This window comes from Simochromis diagramma, unplaced genomic scaffold (genome assembly GCF_900408965.1).
Source record: "Simochromis diagramma unplaced genomic scaffold, fSimDia1.1 OVJJ01000284.1, whole genome shotgun sequence".
Lineage (NCBI taxonomy): Eukaryota > Metazoa > Chordata > Actinopteri > Cichliformes > Cichlidae > Simochromis > Simochromis diagramma.
In genome coordinates this window covers 3,757,219-3,778,328 of record NW_024386871.1, presented here as the reverse complement: position 1 = coordinate 3,778,328, position 21,110 = coordinate 3,757,219, and the positions used below count along the sequence as shown (strand labels likewise).

At 39.0% G+C, this 21,110-nt stretch overlaps 1 protein-coding gene and 1 long non-coding RNA gene across 4 annotated transcripts in view; one reads left to right on the top strand and one right to left on the bottom strand.

The window, feature by feature from the left end:
- The window catches only part of grid2 (glutamate receptor, ionotropic, delta 2), a 508,497-nt gene that overhangs the window by 426,406 nt on the left and 60,981 nt on the right, over positions 1-21,110 (bottom strand). The gene's annotated exons all lie outside the window — the stretch shown is intronic.
- Positions 19,722-20,466, top strand: LOC120733478. Its single transcript, XR_005695835.1, has 2 exons — positions 19,722-19,820; positions 20,303-20,466. It is a non-coding gene; the product is annotated as an uncharacterized LOC120733478 (long non-coding RNA).

The window sequence follows — 21,110 nt, the reverse complement described above, 5'->3', positions numbered from 1 at the left end:
TTTTGAATTTTCTTCACTGTCCTGGTGAACTTTATATTATCAAGTTTCCATCAGCTGAAATAAAGGTTTGTCTTTTGTTTGTCAGTGAATCTTTTGTGTCTCCATTTGGGTCCTCAATCCTGCAATTCACGAGGATATCATCAAGTAGATCTGTAATAGTTTAGTTTATACCTTTATCCACATTTTAGTTTATACCTCAAGTCATTAAAATGGATGAACAAGAAAAAAAAGAGTATACAACAGATGTGATCGCTTGATTATGATTACATCATAAAGGAAAACCGTACTTCATTATGCTGACCTATTTGTAATTAATGCTTAAAATAAACGTTCTAAGAACATGTGTTAATGAATGATTAACTGCTCCGTATGGCTAACTAGCATAACAGAATGAAAACATGGCTTATTAGCATATCATTACTTACTGCAAGTTACTTATTTCTCATTCAGCCCATCATACACAAGCCGCTGAAAAGATCCAGTTAGCTACAGCAACAACCATTCCCCACATTTCTCTTCCACGGCTATTGTGTAATAGTCGTGGACTCCCTGCTTTCATTCATGTACTGAGTTGGGGCACGTACTTTTTATAACCGCTATATGCCTTTCTTTGTAAGATAATGACAGACCGATGTAGATGGTTCAGCAGGGGGATGATCACAACACAGAACAGTAACATGAGACTACATTTGTAGTCCAAAATTAGGTTGGATTTTAGAGCCGCAATGGTAGTATCAGGTGTATATTTGCTTCATAAATGAGTGACTGTTTTTTCTTTTTCATTTACTTTGTCTTACTATATTGTTCTTCATTACTGCCACTCTATCTGCCCACACACAGCATGGAGCAGAGTTAGTACCAGTTTTGTTTTCCTCATTTTCACTCCATCATTCTTTTTTCTGTCTCGCTGCCTATCCTTTTATCTCTCTCTCTCTCTGATGAAATACATTTTCTCTCCTCCGCCCATCACTATCCCTCTGTCATGCTCTCTCTCCACCACCTATCTCTCGAGCCCTCATTCCCTCAAGGCCTCTTCTCAGTACACTACCACCCCCACGGAATACATTCTGTTGCAAACCTGCACTCAGCTTGCTCATATTCACTACTAATATTCACACTCATGCAAATGCACACACACACATATATGCTCAACAGTGAGCTGTGAGTCCGTTAAAAAGTCATAAAGAGCATAATAAAGCTCCTCTATCTACAAACCTATTAGCAATGGGCAATCCTCGCGGTTGCACAAGCATGCTAGAAACAAAAACACTGACATATTTGGACACGTGCACACACATGCTCTTCATACATGCAAAAATTAACCTGCCAGCCTGCGTTTCCATGTAGGTTTAAGTGGTTATAATCAACTCCTAATGAGTCCTGATGTTAGATATTCATTACAGCGATAACACGTCAGTGTTTGTAGCTACATGATGGATGGTTGCCAAAGCGGTGGCGTCGTTGTGAACAAGCAGAATCTTGATGCACTTCTCATTCATCAATTAAGAAATTCCTTCTGCGTTTTTGAGGTTTGGAAATTCAGCAAAGATTAAAGTTAGAGAAACACTGTAGTACAAATCACCTGCTTTGGGAATTCTATCTGGGATCTTATTGAAATATTCTGTACCTCTTGAAAATTTAAGAAAACTTAAAATGACACATAGAAAACTCACAGAAACATCTAATACATTCTCCAGAACAATAACTCACTAATATGACCATAAAAGCAACATTAGAATTTTTTTAACGCATGTTCACAGTATTTATGCAACCAGAACAATGTAATATTTCACTTGGGAAACAGTTTCCTTATTGTAACTTAAAGAAAGGCAGGGGGTCAGTGGTATAGCCATCTGATAATGTTATGGTCCATTAAAGTGACATTCTCTGCTTCAGCTGTAATTCACATTTATATGACTACAATATTTGATCTAATGTTATCTATCCAAATAATTAACTTAAAAGCCATTATAAAAGAAGAACAGAGTTTGTAAAGCATATTTAAATATAAAATGCATTTCTAGGATCACTTTTGTGGGATCCACATTTGATTAGAATTAATGAAAAGGCCTGGTTTCCATGATAAAAAACTGAGTGAGCAAGATTCAAGGAATTTTGAAGCTGAGTACATAAGCCCTTGACATTTTTTCAGGCAGTCAAGTAATAAAGTTTGCTGTCAAAAGCCGTGTGCAGAGGTCAAGGCTTAAATGGCTTGAAAAACCCCTTATGAAGGTTTAAAAAACAAACAAACAACCTAAACCAACTCAAAATCTAACCTGAAGACAAATGTTTTACAATTTTTTACAATTTAAAAGATGTTTCTTGAAACCTTTCAGCCATTTCTCAAAACTATCAAAATATAAAAGAAAAAACTGTTTTCAGTTTTCATTCACAAAACCTGAGTGAATGAGTAACAACCAACAACTGCATCAAAACAGTTTCCAATGCTCAAGAGAAAATAATTTTCAGATCACACACAAAGTAACTCAAAAAAATGTTCAGCACTTTCACCCTCATGTGGTCATCATACAGTTTACAAAATAAATCTACATGGCACATTTACTATTAGAAGAAATGAGACGTTGTTTTTGTTATAAAAGATGTAATTCCATTAAGCAAGGTATGGTCTACCACACAATTTCATCTTACATTACTGTTCATGGTCTTGTTCTTGTCCTCCTTTTCGCCCACCGTCTCTTCCAGTACACTCATTATTCCTACTCTGCTTCTCAAGATTGTGTCTATAGATCGTTGCAATCATTAACCTTGTGCTTGCAGCTTCTGCAAACGTAACTGTGAAACTAGAAAGTGCATAGCTAAAAATGTGTTTAGAGCTTTGCAAAAAAGTTGCAAAAGGTATCTTGATGCATGCTCAAAGTAAGGAATTCCCAAAAAAGTTGTTTATGTTCATCTGGACATCATCTGGAAACACTACGTTCAGATAAATAGAATCAACTTTTTGAGTATCTGCAACGTTAAGTCATTTTACCTTATTGAGTAAAATGACTCAATAAGGCCTCAGTCACACAGGCCTAGGAAGCTAATTAATGATCCCCTGGCAAATATCGGACACTAGGGAAAAGTGTATATCCCACAACCGTTTGGTGAATAGTTTCTTTGCCATTGTTTTGGTAACTAGCAGGTTGTCACAGTAGTTTGTAAGATACATGCCAAATTCCCTGAAAACAACAAGAGACTACTTTCATTACCCAAGTGGTTGTGAACCCTCGGTGGGGTGAGGCACAGTCTTTACTTTGAAGGTGAATGTTCTCAGGTTATGGTACTACCACTCAAACAAATAGTTAGAGAGTGTTTGCAGACAAGTTGCTGTCTTCATCCAAAATACAAGCAAATGCAGCAAACACAAGGAGGGTTTTGGTCCAGCACCCTGCTTACAGTCGATTTCACCTAGCATTAGCCAGTAACCTCCAGCAACAGGTCTTAAGGTCTTGTGGCTGAGGTCTAAAACTATTCAGTACAAAATGTAGTGAAAGATGCTGATCATTAGAAATCACACTTTGAAGTAGTAGTGTGGACCTTCCAGTCAGAAAAAAACAAAAAGAAAAATAATAGCACGATGTTTAGTTGACCTGCCTTAGTCGCAGTGCAAAGGCATGTGAAAGATGAATGATGGCAAGTGGATAAGTCTGGCTTTCTTCTGACAGTGGTCATTTACTGCTGCTTCTCAGGTTATCGTATATGCATGCAGACACTTAAATCAGGTTGCAAGCCAAAGAGCCAGCCAGAGAAGTTCATTTAAAAGCCAGCACGTCAGCAGAAGCTTGCCATACACACACACACACACACGCGCACACACACACACACACACACACACACACATAGCTCCAAGTGACTGTTGTTTTATTCATCAGTGCGGTAAGGTAGGTGGCCAGGTAGCCCTTAGTTTCCAACACCCCCTGAGTGGTGTACAGGAGGTGTAGGTGGCAAGCTCTACGTCTGTGTGTGTCAGCAATACATTTACAGTCCCCACCTTGTAAAGAAATATAAATGAAGTTCTATGTGGTATCCAAATGGTAAGGTGTTCGATCTGATCATCATTTTATCTCTGTGAAAGTAATTTCCTTTATCTATAGCCAAAGTGTTTCAGTGGTGGCTGGTGGAAGACAGAAAAGCGGGAAACACTCATAAACCATATATATGAATGCAACCGCTGAGAAAACACATTACTTCTTCAGCCATTTACAATTTGCAAGGAAACAGTGACACATTACAATGTATTTGACATTTTAGGGCTTTGACATTTTCACAAGAGAAAACACTTGTAGATTACTTAAGGGGTGACCATGAATTAAGTCTTTAGTTACTAAAGATAACAGAAAGACACTACAAGGATGTTATATTTAAAAAAAACTCCTTTCATTACTTTTCCCTGAAATGTAATTACAGATGTAAGTAGGCATGTAATTAGAGATCATCTTGCAACAGGATGCAGCAGCAAAGGCTTTCACCATGTTGACATTTCAAACAACCTACAGTGGGGGAAATAATTATTTGATCCCGTGCTGAATTTGGAAGTTGGATAAGAACTTCTTTCCCTCAGCCATACCACTGAGGATAGATCATGGGTGTGTCCTCCAGCATGGCAATGATCTAAAACATACTACCAAGGAAACAAAGGAGCACATTAATGTCATTGAGTTGTCTAGCCAGTCTCCAGACTTCAGTGGAAACCAAATGCCAGTAACAAAACCTAAAAGATTAAAAGAGTTTTTGTAAAGAGGAGTTGGCCAAAATCCCTCCCGAGATGTGTGAAAACCTGGTGACCAACTACAGGAAACATCTAACAGCTGTAATTGCCAATAAAGTGTTTTTTTCCACTAAGTTATGTTTTGCCTGGGTATCAAATACTTATTTCACTCAATCGCATGCAAATCAAGTAATAACTTTTATGCAATGCGTATTGTAAATCCAGAATTCTGTTTTATGTTATGTCTCTACCATCACAATTAGCAACTATTCAAGTGAGAAATTAAATAATTATTTAGCTCACTGTATATAACTAGAGACCAACCTATAACAGAATCACACCAGCTACCACACCAGTGGGGTCTCGCACCACAAGCACATTCAAATTCTGCCTTTAATTTGATGTACAGTGGTCCCTCATTTATCGTGGGAGTTACACTCTAAAAATAACCCGCGATAGTTGAAATTGCCAGCTTTATTTTTTTACAATTATTATAGATGCTTAAAGGCTGTAAAATCCCTAAATACACACTTTATACACTTTTCTCAGACAGGCATGAACATTTTCACACTTTTCTCTCTTGTTTTTCTCTCAAAGTTCAAACCTTCGTAGAAAAATAAGTCCAGTATTATAGAATGAAACCAAAGATCAAACCCTGTTTTCAGGTCCAGAACATGGAGCTGTGAGAGAATTTAACATTAATGAATCAATAGTACAGAAGTGGAGGAAGTAAAAAGAATGAGTTGAGTAAAGTCTGACTTATCTTCTGACTGTTATGTTTCACTTAATGCGGCTCATAATCCGGTGTGCCATATAGTCCGAAAAATACGGTAACGTCTACCTTCCTTTAGCGTGTCTAAAAGTCCAACTTTTTGTGCGATGGTTAGCATCTTCCCCTGCCTTTTGGCTGCTACCGCAGGTGCCTTTGATGGCGCAAAACATTTAGTCGATATTGCTGTGTTTGTTGGCGAGAAAACTTACAAACAGCACTTCAGAGTCACACTGCCAGCAATCGAAGATTTATGTAAATTTGACAAGCTGAAACATTCTGTACAGGAGACACGGTACGGAGGAGATTGATTGACAATGGTCTACAGCCAATCAGGACGCAGAACACAATGCGCCGTAAGAAAAGAAAAGAAAAGCATGCACATTGCACAAAAACAATCCGCAAAACAGCGAGGCCGTGAAAGGTCAACCGCGTTATAGCGAGGGACCACTGTACACCTGTTTTGTTGAACAGTTGCCCACATAGAGGCAAATATATAAACACCAGGCAGACCCACCTTTGTGGCAGCTCCAGCAACTGAAGCTGTCTACAGACTAACAATGTAAAAACATTACCAGATATACCATCGCGTTTAAGAAGTAAATGTGTACCGCCTGATTTAAAATTATGATATTGTCAGTAAAAGTAGAATAAAGTACATGGTGGGCCATTTATATGGATACACCGTAATAAAATGGGAATGGTTGGTGATATTAAAGTCCTGTTTGTGGCACATTAGCATATGTGAGGGGGCAAACTCCTCAGGATGGGTGGTGACAACAACTTTTGTTTTTTCAATAGGAAGAGGGCCATGTGACACATCAAACTTATTGGTAATGTCACAAGAAAAACAATGGTGTGCTTGGTTTCAACGTAACTTTATTCTTTCATGAGTTATTTACAAGTTTCTCTTTGTTCACAGCCATTGACATGTCGAAGAGGTTAACACGTGAGGAGCGGATCGAAATTGTGTTGATATCTGGTGAACGCAGTAACCGGGTCATTGCAGCACATTTCAATGCAAGACACCCTACGAGACCACCCATCTCCCATGCTACAGTTAGCAAACTGCTTGCTAAGTTTTGTGAAACTGGTTCAGTGTTGGATTTGCCAAAATGTGGACGCAAGAAAACTGTCACTAATGGAGAAACACCAGTGGCTGTCCTAGCTTCATTCAGCAAGAGCCCACAGCTTAGCACTCGCCGCATGTCACTGGAGAGTGGCATTAGTCGAACATCCCTTGGGCGGATATTAGCTACTCACAAATGGCACCCTTACAAACTCCAGCTACTGCAGCATCTCAACGAGGATGACCCAGATCGGCGCACAGAATTTGCAGAATGGGCAAAACAAAAATTGGAACAGGACCCTCAGTTCACGCAGAAGATTTTGTTCAGTGATGAGGCAAACTTTTATGTGAATGGTGAAGTTAACAAACAAAACCACCGCTATTGGTCTGACACTAACCCACATTGGATGGATCCCTCCAAGACTGTTGGAACAATAAAAGTGATGGTTTGGTGTGGTATATGGGGTACAACGATAGTGGGTCTATTCTTCATCAATGGAAACCTCAAGGCCACTGGATATTTGAAATTGCTACATGATGATGTGTTTCCCTCTTTATGCACTGAAGCTGGCACGTTCCCTGAGTTTTTCCAGCAAGATGGTGCACCACCACATTATGGGTGCCAGGTCCGAGCATTCCTAGATGAACAGTTTCCTGGAAAGTGGATTGGTCATCGTGGGCCAATTGAATGGCCCCCAAGGTCTCCCGATCTGACCCCCTTAGACTTTTATCTTTGGGATCATCTGAAGGCAATTGTCTATGGTGTGAAGATACGAGATGTGCAGCACCTGAAACTACGGATACTGGATGCCTGTGCTGGCATTTCTCCTGCGGTGTTGCTATCAGTGTGTGAAGAGTGGGAGAAGAGGGTTGCATTGACAATCCAACACAATGGGCAGCACATTGAGCACATTTTATAAGTGGTCAGAAACTTGTAAATAACTCATGAAAGAATAAAGTTACGTTGAAACCAAGCACACCATTGTTTTGAATCTTGAATCCATAGTTTTTCATTGTAAACAGAATTATCTTGAGTTGCAAAGCTCGAAAGCAACATCTCGAAAATATAACAGTAGCTTGGGGTAGCTGTTGATGCTTTCCAGCTTACAGTGTAATGGTATCCACTGAGCAGGGTTTCGCACAGGCAAACGGCAGACTGAGCTTTTTTGAAATGATCAATGTGTTCTGTGGACATGCATGTAACTGAAACAGAATGAGATAAGTTACGGGAGGTGATGGAAATTGCTTTGTATTCCAGCCTTAAACTTCCCTATGAGCTCCATAAGCTCCATTAATGTGCATAAATGGGAGATTTTCTACACTATTATCATAAAAGAAATACATTCAGTTATATTATTAGATCCCCTGGCTAAAGATTTTTTATTATCCAGCTATGCAATTACTAATCAAGTTGAGCATTCAGAAGAGGGTCAAATTCAGGCCAGTAATCTGTATTGCTACCACTCAGGAAACAAAAAATGAATTAAGGCAGTTTCATTGCATCTCTTTGTAATATACACACATACAAAGCCTTAGGAAGATTTATGTGTGTCCATGCTCGTACAGTGGGGAGGGAAGGGGTTGATATTAAAAGACAGAGAGAAGAAATGCTGCATAGGAGTAATAAAGCCTAATCCTAAAATGTTCCATTTCATAATTTAGGAAATAATCATGTGACACTTTCAAAGACACATTGGTCTTTTTGAAATTCAGCCCTGTGAATAAAAATAGTCACTTAAAGCATTCAAGAAAGACAATAAAATACCCTGAAACAATCAAGAGAATTATATTGGAAGCATATTCAATTTGAGATTAGTGAATTCCCAAAGAAATCTTTTGTGCACAAAATGCAAATTATTCCAGAAGGTTTGTATCTGAAATTCCAATCTGCTTTAACAATCTGGTTCAAGTCCAAATCCTCCACCAAATTCAGATTTAGTCTTTTTTGGGTGGCTTTGATAAATTACTTGAAAATTCAAATTGAGTGCAAATGATTCCCCTTGAACGCATCTTATAAGGAGATCTAAGCTTGGCAAAGATGGTCAGCAGAGTTGGACATACTACCGGGAAGCTGCTTTAAAAATTACTTCTATTACAGCCAGAAAGAACTATGTGGAAAAGTACAGAGTTCTGCAACTGAACCAGTGTCCTTCTGGCTCATTTTACAGCATTTAGGCAATTATTGCATGGATATGGCTTAACATATATATACCCAACTATTTTAACTACTTCCCAACTGAAAGTGGAAACATGGTATACTTAGCAGCAACACACAGCAGTATACATATACATATGTCTAATTTACAGATAGTAAACATGGTTGTCTGAACACAGCTGGTGCTTACTGTTGTAAACACCAACTTTGGTCTTACAGCATCTATTTTAAGCAAAACAAACCCCCATTTCCTGCCTTGTCTTTTCCATGTAGTCCTGAAGCAACCAGTTATTCTCATATTCTGAGATATTTGCTTCCTTATCAGTGCAAAAGCCAACTTTTGGGTGATTTGATCAACAAGAGCAATTTTATTCAGTGCCTGAAAGACTTTAACTTTTATAGTTTATTGAATTTTAGATATTTAGAGAAAAGAAATCTCACTGACTGACCAACAACAAGGCGGTTCTAGATTTCAATGTGACCAAGTGTAAAGCACATCACATACATAGCTGTGACATTAGCCTTTGTTTTCTAACATCTTTCTGACCCAGAACCGACACTATTCAAAGCCTCGGTTTGTTCAACAATTATTCAAACACATTATTAAGCACATATTTATCATTCAGTACCTTTATTTCAAAGGTAGGAAAGTGAAACATTTCTGAGGGGTACTACAGGATAATGGGTACAATTAGTACACAATAAGAACAAATTTTACTCAATTAAGGCCAGTACAGCACTTAGAGAACCTACAGCACCCCAGCAGGACTCTTATCTAGCTGTGATATCAGAATATTTACCTATGGTTTTTGAGTCACAAGACATCTTCACCTACCAGAAACCATTCAACACTTTAAGATCTATGACAATCAGACTTGGCCAAAGTACAGACTTACAGAAGTACAAATACTCCAGTAAAAGTTGAAGTACTGATTCAACTTCTTTACTCAAGTAAAAGTAAAAAAGTACCAGCTGTGTAATATACTCAAAGTATAAAGCACAAAGTATTAAAGTAGCTCTTTGGAGGAGGTTTATATTTTTGTGCAAAGCTAACTGAACCTTGTGCTATATTAACCTAATGATAAAATAACGCAACATAATGATGAAATAACATAAAATCAGCAGATGGGTATACAAACTTCAGTCTAACTTCTTTATATTCTAATTATAATCAGCTTTGGGTGACTTTGCCTCTAAACAGGAAAATATGTATAGTGAGGAGTTAAAGTGGGTTTCATTAGTTGGGGAAGCCTAGAATTGGTTGTAATGGCTCAGTATGGGGAAAAGAAACATAATCCACAATAATTTCTGTCGAGCTCTCCAGTAGATTTTCTCAGTTCACAGACTGTGATCAGCTGACCTGCTGCTCTTTGTGGATGTACACAACTTAATTCAACCAGATGTCAGCAGATGTTAAGTAGTCCTGGCTGATTTTCATCAATGGCAGTACACTATTTATACTATCTTTTTTCTAGATGGTATAAAATTGGTATGAAGGTGGATTTCAGTGAATGAATCTAAACATCAACAGCTATAATTTACACTAATCTCTGCTACATTTAAAGTGTAACCTTACTCTGACCATGAAACCACAGCCACTGCTCTAAATCCATCACAGTACAGCAAACAAACCTGTTCATCCTGCACTAAACTGCAGAGTATTTTCATACAGCCTTTAAATAGCAGTTAGTCTACCTCAGTTTTATTTACAGCATGTTTCACAACATTTAAACATCTAAAAACATGAAGACTTACATGTAACCTTTACATTTCCAGTTTATCAAATCCCACTGAGTAGTTCTTACCTTTAAATCTAACCTCTGTTCTTCCTCTCCTTTCTTATCTTTCTCCATCTCTGAGTGAAGTTAGCTCTCTTTGTTTTGTACTTAGTTACTTTCCACCTCTGATGACAATACACTCCAATGTATCATTATGATGTGTATGATATAATTATTATGTGGTATCACTAACTAATATAAGTTAAATTATATAATAATTATCATTATTACTGTATAAGTTAGTAAGTCCCAGCATAAACTGAGGCATGAGTAGTGACAGTCTGTGCAGATCTGCAAGAGTTCAGCTACGATGGTCAGCCAACACTGGCTTCTAGAAAAATGAGAATTGCATCTAACAAGAGGAAAAATGACTGAAGTCTTATCTGTGCCCTGTTTGGACTTTAGTCTGTCCATCCCTGGGGGTTAGCTAACACTAGGCAGACGCTCGGCTGATGTCCAGTCATCACAAATAATGAGTTAGTAGACTCTGTAAGTAAGCAAGTAAGTAGACTTTGAGTTTCATCCTGTCTAAAATCAAAGTTATGACTAAACCAATGTACTTTTACACAATAACATCCAGCAATAGGTCTCCACTAAATCAATCAACAATGGCCTGTAAATGGTAAATGGCCTGTATTTGTATAGCGCTTTACTAGTCCCTAAGGACCCCAAAGCACTTTACACATCCAGTCATCCACCCATTCACGCTAGGGCTGGGTATCGTCACTGATTTCTAGAATCGATTCAATTCCGATTCACAAGGTCCAGAATCGATTCGATCCACGATTCGATTCAATTCGATTCGATTCGATTTAAATCTGGGAAATTTTGACAGTCAGAAATATAATTCAGATCAGAACATTTACATATTTTTGTATCTATAAAAAGGAAGCTGACACTCGCAAGACTTTATCAAAGGTGTGAGCATCACAGCAGATGCCTTTGTGTCAAAGTAGCTGAAGATAAAACACAGAAAAACATGTAGGTGATTTTCCTGGCCTGGGATTTTATAAAAATATTCTGCAGTACATCAAAAACGAAAGAAAACCATTAATTAATGAACATTACCTCTGACGTTACAGCGGTTTTATTAGAGACACGGCTAAGCATTTTGCATTTTGAATAATTTTAAAAAGTTTCAATTTGTTCAGTATTGAACAGCAGAAATGAGGTTTTCTTTTCGGAAGAATGTAAAAGGGGAAAAAACAGCGGCCGACAGCGCTGTAAGCAACAGTAGACTTGTGCGTAACAAGCAAGCGAATAATGAAGAGAGGGAAACTGTTCGAGAGAGGGGGGGGAGGGAGAGAGGGAGAGAGAGAGAGCTGCGCATCGCAATGGAAGCAAAACAGTAAAAGAGTGAATTCATGACGATGTTTATGTGAAGCTTTTGGATCTTCTTTTGCTGCTGGTTCGGTCAATATTGTTTGGAGAGAGATCAAACTAACAGCTTTAGAATCAGCGCATAAAGGGCGTGAACACAAAGCGCGGACCCAGATCAGCGAGCTGTCGGCTTTCAGCCCCGACTGTGAGAAAGGCGACATCTAACTGATTCTGAACCGCGGGTCGCGCTGTGTGTTTAAGTCTATGTGCAGAATCCCTGTACCTGCTCTCATTTACTGTTTGGTGGTTCTTGAAATTTTGTGAGATGTCACCAGAGATTCTGGCATTTCGGACAAAATAAATTTATATTAAAAAATCGATTCAGGATTTTAATGAATCGATTTTATGTTATCCAAGCCAGAATCGATTTTAATCGATGAATCGATTATAAAAACCCACCCCTAATTCACGCACACATTCACACACTGGTGATGGCAAGCTATGTTGTAACCACAGCCACCCTGGGGCGCACTGACAGAGCCGAGGCTGCCGGACACTGGCGCCACCGGGCCCTCTGACCACCACCAGTAGGCAACGGGTGAAGTGTCTTGCCCAAGGACACAACGACCGGAGACTGTCCAAGCCGGGGCTCGAACCGGCAACCTTCCGATTACAAGGCGAACTCCCAACTCTTGAGCCACGATCGCCCCAAAATGTGCATTTTGGCTAAATAAAATGTAATTTCTTACAAAGTGTTTTGAAATACAAAGCTATTTTGCTCTCCACATTTGAAAAATATAAAAGATGTTTGAATCAATAGTGGTTCCAGACTTCACAACACTAACCTGTAAAAAGAAGTTCATGTATTCATTTCTGAATCTGAAATAAGCTTGTGAATTTATAACTCTCCTTTGTCCATTCACCTGCTCTTTTTTCTGTCCTGCTCTTTGCGTCTCTGTTTTCCACATTCTCAGTGGAGTTCATTTTTGTCCTCATTAGGTCAGAAAAGCTAATTGTGTTGGGGATAGCAAAAAATGAAAATGAATACATACACACATACATACACACATCATAAGCTAAATCCACCAACTGACAGGCTTTCTCTTAACAAGGGCAGCCGGATCAAATGTAATCCAGTGCACAGCTTTCTTCTTTAAAATGTGCTATCTGTACATCCATTATTTTAATGCTACTGATAGAACCAGTTCTTAGACAGTATTCTATAACTTATAAATTCTTGACCATGTTGTTTGGCTTTAGGAATGTATTTCCCTCACAAGACTGAACAGCAGGTATGACTAAAACAACGGTAAGAGCACATAATCAATTTACACCCTCACAAAACCCAATTTCCTCTGTTTCTGTGTCTCCCTGCTTGAGATGTAATTCCAATTAGTAACTAATTACAGAGGACCTAAAAAAACCAAGGCATCAGTATATCTAATTAACAAATTAATTGTCAAACTGTAAGGGACAGAGTGTACAACTCTATCTACTTTAGGTCTCTGTGGACAGAGCTACTAACACGGAGAATGAGGCCTGAATTCATTTCTGTGACTCCAAAATTAAACAGAAAGCACCACACTTTTTTATGTTATTGGTCTTTAAATTAGCAGAGAATATCCCCCTAAATAACCCTTTCCATCCTGGTCCATTCATCCATTCCTTTTCTTAGCTGCCTATGTCTGCACCAGGAAAGAGAACCAGGAAACTTGTGGAGTGGAGGTAAAGCAGCAGTTGATAATGCACGATGGATTTTACAGACAAAAATGCAAATGACAGTTTTTATCCATTATTTTTAAGGGGTATTAATTAGATAAGAATAGAGATGATTGTTTAAGAAATTTTATTACCAATTCACAAGAATAGCACTAACATTGTAGCAGCAACACTATATCTCAATAAGAGGATGTAACTCATGTAACAGAGTAGGACATCACCAGAAAAAAAGGCTATGAATGGAAATATGTTTAAGGGTACCAATTTATAATAGTATAATAATAGTTTATATTAACCTCCTAACAAAAAAATATTATATCTGTGCAATACTTGCATTAAAAAATGTGATAATGAGACATTAAAAACATCATAATAACCAACCTTGTGCCCAAATCACCCATTTGCTGGTAAATGATTCTTGTTCACTATATTGTCTATAATTCCTTCAACTACCTTCTACTACTACAGCTATTATCTATCCAAAATTAAAGTGCATTCACTCCCTGCTACTGTCTCTATTTACAATTAGTGGTGTGAAAGTTAATTTGTGCTTTAAATTAGCAACTACAAGTTAGACTTTATTGAGGTTGTTTAGTTCTTTTGTCAGATTCAGGGAAGAAACTTGTAGTACCCCTGAAACAAGCTCAGCACGCAGTTCTCAGCCATTCTTTGTATTCCATTCAGCTGTGTATTTTAATGGCTAAAGGTGCTCATGTGGAATGGCTCTGCTAGTGCGGTGATGATCCAAGTCGCTGTTGTGTGTCCGTGTGTGCGTGTATGTGCACACGTGTCTCAGAGGAGGCAGTGTTCTCATTATACAGGGGGCATCTATACACGCAGCAGGGGTGCAACTAGCCATGTTTTGTTAGGAAAACAGGCACCTGCACATGCAGTAATGTCCATTGTTCAAAGACCTGCATCTCTATGCATGCAGCCACAAATACCACTAACATCCAGCTACCTCTCTAAGAAAACTGGAGTAAAGATATGTGTGCTAAACTAGCACAATGGTCAAATTATAGACAAAAATCTGCTTTGAGTGCCACTTGGTAATCACCACATGGTACTTTCACCCCTTTGGTGTTCACTATATTGTTTATGAAGTGCTCTACACCAAATCTTGGCAGCTTTGTTGAGGCTAAAACCACCTGCATGCTGACCTTTGAGAATGTAACCAATGACTACGAGAAACCGCTTTCTGACTTGCGGTAGCTGCTGCTGTCAATTAGAATAGCTTTAACCTAAAGCGTGAGTCGGCAGGTTTTGATGTAAGTTGGAGAAGTTTAACATTTCTGCGTAGAAAGGTACAGGTGTATTACATTCTGTGGTTTTCCACAATTATGTTATCCCCTCATTAACTATTCCTGTCTTTTACTCATCCCCTTTCCCCCTACATCTCAGTGTGAACTTTTTTTTCCTAAGCCCTGATTTTTCCCCTTTCTGAGTCATACAGTCTGACTTTCTGCCAGTTTTCTCTTCTCTCCCTCTCTAGTTTGCACTCTTCTCTGACTGTCCTGCACTGTCTCATTTTTTAACATGAGACAGAACTGTGTCAAGATGCAATGTGAATGCTAAATTCACATTAGGACTTCTTTTTCCATTTAGATCACCAAGGCACAGGAGAGGTGAAAAGAGACCAGACGCAGTGTGACACAAGCAGACAGATTCATGTCAGACACATACTCTCTCCCCTTTCCTTGTTTTTTTCTTTTTCTTCTCAATGACATTCAACATTCTTTCACTCTCATTCTTATTCACCTCACTCTCTCTTTAACTAAACCTATTTTTCTCCTTATTTTTCTCCTTCTCTTGCAGTTCCATTTTCTTTCTTCCTTGTCATATGTGGGTACTATTCAAAACGGAATCTGCTTAGACTGTAAGCTATTTGACAATGCAGTTTTTAAAAAGGGTAGACCGGAGTTTCTATCATTGCCTTTAGAACTGCCTTAATTCTTTGTGGCACAGATTCAACAAAGTGCTGGAAACAAAGATTTTGGTCTATATTGACACAATAGGATCGCACATTTGCATATCCATGATGTGAATCTCCTCTTCTACACCACATCCTAAAAGTGCTCTACTAGATTCTGCTGACTGTGGAGGCCATTTGAGTACATCAAACTTACTGTCATTGCTTAAGGAACCAATTTGAGATTATTTGAGCTTTGTGACATGACAGGTTATCCTGCGGGAAGTAGAAGATGGCTACACTGTGGTCATAAAGGGATGTATATGGTCAGCAATAATATTCCACTACACTGCAGTGTTTAAATTATGTACAGTTGATACTAAAGGTTTAAAGTGTGCCAGGAAAATATTCCCCACACCATTACATCAGTGGCATCAGCCTGAACCACTGATAGATCCATCCTTTCATGTTGTTTATGCCACAATCTGAAATGTGCACATCAGACCTATTCTTAGGTAACAGGAGTGGTAGCTGGTGTGGTTTAGCATTGTAGTTGCATTAGCCCATCTGCTTCAAGGTTCGATTGATCAATGTGTTGTGCATTCAGACATGTTTTTCTGCATACTTTGGCTGTGCAAAGCTGTTATTTAAGTTACTGTTGCCGTCCTATCAGCTTACAGTAGCGTGGCCATTTTCCTCTGACATCAACGATGCATTTTCACCCAGAGAACTGCCGCTCACTGGGTATTTTCTCTTTTCATGACCACCCTCTGTAAACCTAGCAGATCAAAAAAATCTATCTATCTATCTATCAGTTCCTCACTCACACTGTGGGTAGACTTTATCCTTCAAGCTCAGGACATCTACCAGAGGCCTGGGAGCTTGTCCTGCACAGTATCTTTGTTGTTCCCAAGTATCCACTCTTCCAGACAGAGATCTCAAATGTCTTTCCAGGGATGTGCTGGAGCCACTCTCCCAGTGTGGGAGTCTTCATACACTATATATGTACACTTTAAAACTCTGACCCTTAAAATACTTGCACTGTAGCTGCTGTGTTGTGTTATTCATTTCCTGTGAAACACCAGTCTACCTCTCATTGCGAATGACTCCACTGTGAGAACCTGCTTTTTTCCCTGATCTGGATTAGAGATGCTCATAAAACCACATTTTCAGTTGAGATCTAAATGACACGTCACTGATCTTTTTGCCGACTTCTACAATTCTATGAGCCTTTGCGATTGTGAGCCATTTAGATCAAATGGAAGCAAGAAAGGAAAGAAAGGAGGAAAGAAGTACAGTGGGTCAGGGCGAAGGAGCAGTGTGTTATCCATCTAGTAAAGTGTCCACCCTGTGAGTCAGCTTCCAGCTGCATACTGGATCTCCCTGTCGCTATGGCCCACAGAGCTATTTTTAGCATTGCACACCCACCCCCAAGCACAAGCACCCACACATATTATGCATACTCACAAGCAGATGCATACACACAGTAATACACAAGCAATCAGGCACCCTAATTTTTTTCTCTCTCTTCTTTTTGCAGCAGACAGATGAAAAGCTAAAGTGTGGAGACACACACAAACAAAACAGTCTGTGTGACTCAGGAGGGATTGCCCAAATACTGAAAAGCCACTGGGGATTACATAGCAGTCATGATTTTATACCACGGCTGTTCAGGTAAAGACTAAGGGAGGTGAAACCGGGAAGCATGAGAAGTCAGTGTGGTTAAGGACACTGGAAAGCAAAAAGAGATGGGATTCAAGAAGAGAACTCCAGCCAGTTTGGTGACAGACTCGGATAAAGCTGATTTATAGCTGGTGAAAAGCACAGGGAAGTGATTTGTCAAAAGCAATTGTGATTACTTTAAGTAATCCAAAATTTGAAGACCAATCTGGTCTTGGACAAATCTGGTTAAAATCTTGCTAAAATTGCCATATGTTAAGAGAAGACATACATTCAACTCAATATCATGGATTACTTGATCATCAGTCATATTTTTGCTCTCACCATACTGTTGATGTGCACCTAAAACTCAACTAAACTTTTTTTTTTACCTTTATGAAAACATATCAATCAACCTCTCAACTGCTTACTGCTTTTGTATTTATGATACTGATAATTGATTGATAATTGATTATTGTTGATTACATATGTACATGATATAGTCTAAACACTCATCTGGCCAACTACTCAAATTAATATCCTGCTGTTTGGAAATCAATAAGTTTTTATCCACTTTGAGAACTAACTGTCTCAAAGTGTAACTAATCAGAATCCAGGAGGCAGGCAATGTAACTGCTTACTCAGTCATTATACGCCCAACTGGTAACACCTCCCCCCAGTTTTTGATTTAATAGGCTAAATCTATCAGCCATATCAAAGTTCAAAGAAGTTCCGAGATCCTCCCTTTTCTCATTCAAAAGAGGGCTGCATGAAAAATCTGTCAAAACTTTATTTCAGTGTGTGTACACAGTGTGTGTGTGTGTGTGTGTGTGTGTGTGTGTGTGTGTGTGTGTGTGTGTGTGTGTGTGTGTGTGTGTGTGTGTGTGCTTGGGAGACCTCAGGCAAAACATCCCAGATGATGTTTCAGAAACCCTAAAAACCATTTAAAAGTAGAAGGCAGCTCATTTTCTTCCTTACTGCACCGCAGAGAGAGAAGGAGAGAGAGAGGAGAAGAAGAAGAGTGAGAAAGAGAGTGACCCAGTTAGAGAAAATTTAAATAGGGATTCCATTTAGAGGGCCACATTAATTGGAGCAGATGCCTTCTCAATTATTAAGAGGCCTCCAAGGGTGTTAGCACGAGCTAAATTTATCCCACACGGCTTTGACTGGGCTTGTCCAATCTCATACAGCATCTGCAGACAGAGGGAAGGAACGCGCATGGTGTTTTCATACACCAGTGTACACACGTCATAAGCACAGTTCACTCACACACACACACACACACACACACACACACACACACACACACACACACACACAAAAGACCCAACTGGCTTGAGTGAGTCTCTTTATAACCAGTGTTTCCAGTGATAGAGATACACATAAAGAGTACAATTTCTAATGCAGACAAGCACACAACTACAATCAAACTACAATAAATTAGGTATTTGATAAAGAAAAAAAACACCTTCTAAAATATTCTCCAAGTGAGTCAATTGCCCAATTCTACAGCTCGCCTCCACCCATTTGAGCCACAAAGGCTTTCAACAGCCACTGAAATGAACCAAGAGGCAGAAACTAGTTGCATAAGAATAAAACACTAAAACTGTGATAGAACCGTGGACAAAAGGAGAAAGAAGGGAGAAAGAGAAAAAAGATGCAGACTCAAAATGAAAGATAGCCCAGCACCATTTCATCAATTTATTAATAACCTCTCTTTCTCTTGTGCCATAAAAAAAGACTGAGGAGAGTCAGAAAATGACAAGCACAAGCCTGACATGTAGATGATGAGGGATTTTGGTGACCAAAGATGAAACAAGGCGTCAGTTCCTAATTAATTCATCATTATGTATTACGTTGCTTGGTGGCCACAAGCTGGCGAAAGGAGATGTAAATAGTACGTCATGAGAATTAACCTAACTACAGAGATCATTCCAGGAAAAAATTATTCTTTAGCACAGTCTGAACTCACGTAGGTAGTGTTTAAGAATAGTTCTCCAGGCTTCTTAAAGGACATTTCAAAGCTTTTCTTTGAGGTCCGGGCTCTCGGTAGCCAGTACATGACTGATTGTGTTCCACTGTCTGCTTCCTTATCCAAGAATACTCGGTACACTCTTACTGCTTTGGCAATGTGTTTAGGAATCACTACCATGTTGACAGGGAAGTTGTTTCCAATCAGACACTTTCCAGAATGTATGGTGCCCAAAATCTGACGGTACTTTTCTGCATTCAGATCTCCCCACACCTGGTTTAAATGAACCTCCAAACCATGACAGAGCCTCTACCATGTTTTACAGATGACTGTAGACACTCACTGTTTTACCCATCGACTGACCACCTCATTACATAATAATGGCAACCAAAAATTACAGCTCTGTGATGCCTCTTTAGCTCACTTGGTCGAGCATGTGAGCATATCCCATGACCGAAGACTAAATTGAGCAGCCTTGGTTCAAGTCCAAGGCACTTTGTTGCATGTCTCTGCAGTCTCTGTCTCCCTGCTTTCCTATCCTAATCTCCTAAACAGACCTGTCCCGATTTTCAGTCTAGTTTTGTCTAACTTTGTGTACCCCAGCCTTTTCTCCCTGTTTTTCTCCCTTATGGACAGCTTCTTCACAGCCAACTTCCATTGAGACCATTTCTGATGGGGCTTCAGTACTAGACAGAGAATTGGAGGATTAGATGCATTTATCATATTTCTACTTTTGTAATCACCTTGTGTACGCAACTTTATGTCTTCACACTTTCAGCTAATGTGAAAAATTATGTGTTTTTGTGATAGGCTGCTTCTAACAAATCACCTAAAGATGCTATTTAAAATGGGTTCTTTGCTAAGTTGTATGCTATGTGTATACACAACACTGGTTGTGAGTTAGGTGCCTTTTGAATGAATGATTCATAGTTCAGTGCTAAGTGGCTTAAGAAACGTTCTGGACTGGACTACAAATGAGCGAAAAAGCAGTCATTGTTCAAAGGAAAACTTTAAATGACCTTCAGGAAGCCTGGAAAAGTATTATTAAGAAAGTTTGACTCCTTAAAAGAAATATTTAAAGAAATTAGGAATGGTTTGAGGTTTTTCCCCAGTATGTATGTGAAAAACAAAAGGATCCCATTTCTGATTTTCTAGGGGTGACCTTTGAGTCCTGTGTCCATTTTTCCTTGGAAGAAATAGATGTTTCCAGCTGTGTCATATGCTACATGCAGCAGCTCAGCCAGGCTAGTTGGTAATCAGCATCAGAGAGAGTCACCGGGGTTATAGCAGACTAGTGTCATTTTATATGAAACTGACTAAAGCAAATGGGGACCACAAAACTCTTTCAAATGGTGAAGTCAACTGATGCTAATGTCTGTAAAACGCTTTATTAAAAAAAAAAAAAAAAGCACACACCCCCCAAAATCAAAGTGGTTTGTCTGAGAAAACAGCAGCTAATCAAAAGCCAAAAATATCTGTCAACGACTAAATTGTGTTCTTTGCTAATAGCACACCATGGGGAGTTCAGTCAAGGTTGTTAGAAGCCCTTTCTTATTAATAACAAGAGTGGAATTAGAAATATTTTCCAAGTCGAGATGAAACATCTGTGCCTCATGCTGTTCTTATTCAGAAAATGAGGTGAGCTGCCATACACTGAGACCCAGAGCATGATGTGCAATTTAATGTTAATTTTCCGCCTATTCACTCCACACTGCTCATTACATAGACAACTGGTACTCCACCTAGATTTATAGAAGCTAATTAATCTGTGCCAAGGAGGTGAACACAAAGACAGGGCATATGTGCTCACACATGAACACACAAACACCTGGAAAGTTTACGTTAGATGAGAAATCCAGATAGTTGCGTTAGTAATGAGGCCAATTTGAGTCAATGTTTGAATGTGGGAATCAAAATTTTCTAGGTTCTCTCTGGCAGCTGTTAAAGGTAGAAACAGAAGGAAATGAATAGTTTCTTTTTTACATTGACATGACTGCCTTTAATCTTTAGTCTTATTCTACTTCTACCCGGAAAGACATTTTTTAGTATGTC